Below are 2,097 nucleotides of genomic sequence, written 5' to 3' on the forward strand. Positions count from 1 at the left end.
GAATGGATCGAGAGTAATTTCAGCATGATGCCACTTGCCCCTAAACCTTTCTGTGCGGATTTCTTTAAAAACAAAGACACCCTCATACACACTCAGACATCAACACTGATGCAATGCCGTCACCCAAACTGCAGACTTTATTCAAGTTCAGCCAGCCGTCCTGGCCACCTGTGTTGCAGATGCTTTTCCCGGTCCACCACTTCTTTGGCAGTGCTTCAGCCTTTCCTTGCCTTCTGTGACCTTGGCACTTTTGAAGGTCAGTCCCATTGGGAATTGTTTCACTTGGCATTTAGACCGGGTTACGTATTCTAGGAAAGGACACCACGGTTAGGATGTCCCCTTCTCAGCGTATCCTGGGGGACTCCGGATGGCGGTTTGTCTCATTACTGGCGGCATGATCTTTATCACCCAGTTCACGGGAAGCTGCCAGGTTTCTCTGCTGTAAAGTTACTGTTCGCCCCTTCGTAATCTGTTGGGGGAAAAACTGAGACTGAGCGAACCCTCGCTTTGCCTGCGAGGTTCAGCATCCTGTGGTGCAGGAATTGTTTTTACGAGTCTCCTTCAACAGGAAGCAGAATTCTTCCCTAAGAAAGCAGTCCATAATAATAATGATGATGATGATGATGATGATGATGATGATGATGATGATGATGAAAGAAAGAAAAAGAAGAGAAAAGAGAAAAAAGAAAAGGCGAGCGGTCCCTTCACCACTTATCCGGTTGGTGACATCGGTATGGATTCCTAGATGTTGGTTGGAGTCTATGAGTCTATGAGTCAGAATCTGGTAACGAATTTTGTTGCTCAGGCTGCGGTAGCTTTGGCCATTGGGACCTTGTTTGTGTCCCTTCTCTGCCCTTTCAGCATGCCCTGTCCTTTTGAGAGCACTTTCTGACTTACGGCTGCAGGAGAGGGCCCGGGCTCACCTGTTCCCCGGCCCTTTCACAGAGACTGGTATTTAGCCACCAAGATCTGGTGCTCACTGTTCCCGGGCTGTTGCTTCTGGGCCCCTCGGGACAGCGCCAGGAAATGTATATGCCGGCTCACACGTGCTCGTGTCTGTACTAATTCCAGTCTCTCTCTAGCTGTAGACACACATTAAAAACCACGAGTCGGTGCTGGTGTCGCCGCTCCCAAGCCAACACCACGGGGTCATTCTCGCCCCTCCTGATTCGTAACCCCTTTCTCTGGCAGCAAAAACCAGGCTCCCCACATCTACGCGATGTTTGCTTATGTGATGTCAACAGTTCAGGTGTCCCCCTGAGCTCGTTCCGGAACTGCCGCCTCTACCCCTGAGGGAAATACTCGCGGACTGGGGTGCGGTGCTGGGTGCGGTGTGTCTGTGCGGAGCTGCGGAGCAGCCAGATAAGATGCGGTCCTAAAGCGGCCGAGCCCACCCCTTCCCTGCCCCCGCCTTAGGGAAGCTGCCGGCAGCCGAGCCGGACTCAGGCTCACCCTGGCAGTTTGTGTTCCACTGCGGTTTCCGTGATCGGATGTATTAGTCGTTATGGAATGATATGAGGTTGTGTAATTTTCAGAAGTGTCTATACGATTTACATTAATTAGCTATTATTATTAATGCATCACCCTGGGATCAACCGACTAATGGCGTGAAATTAGCAATAAGTAACACATCGTTATATATTTTTAATGTACAAATAAAACCATAAGAGGACTAAGAGATAATCTCATTAATTTTAACTACGTCAACTTGTCCGTGAGCATTTAGCCTAAGCTAGGACAGAGTTAATTTTTATATCATCGACGCAGGTTGCAGAAACAAATTATAAAATGTTTTAGTGCATTAATTGGTTGTAAATTAATATCTATATAAAAAAATTAATGTGAGCATACCAGTTTTTTAAATATTCAAATCCATCCTAAACAAGCCATTCAAGTTAGCATTAAAGAGATTTAAGAGACTTAATCTTTTTTTTTTTTGTCCTTGTTGAGTATATAAACATTCAAGTTTTCATAATGATACTTAAGATGGTCTAATGTTCACCTCTGGACTAATTCATTCTAAAAATCAGCAAAGAAAAGGAAAGAATCAAACATTGAATCTGTTTTATTTTCCATACAAACTGTATTTTGAAGGGA

General features: G+C 45.5%; 1 protein-coding gene across 1 annotated transcript in view; it reads left to right on the forward strand.

Moving 5' to 3' along the window:
• Positions 1-2,097, forward strand: part of ARHGDIA (Rho GDP dissociation inhibitor alpha) — a 21,143-nt gene that overhangs the window by 11,786 nt on the left and 7,260 nt on the right. Inside the window, exon 2 of the mRNA XM_011373683.2 lies at positions 697-698. The gene's annotated coding sequence lies outside the window, so the exon portion shown is untranslated. The remainder of the gene's footprint in view (positions 1-696; positions 699-2,097) is intronic.

This window comes from Pteropus vampyrus, unplaced genomic scaffold, assembly GCF_000151845.1.
Source record: "Pteropus vampyrus isolate Shadow unplaced genomic scaffold, Pvam_2.0 Scaffold227, whole genome shotgun sequence".
NCBI lineage: Eukaryota > Metazoa > Chordata > Mammalia > Chiroptera > Pteropodidae > Pteropus > Pteropus vampyrus.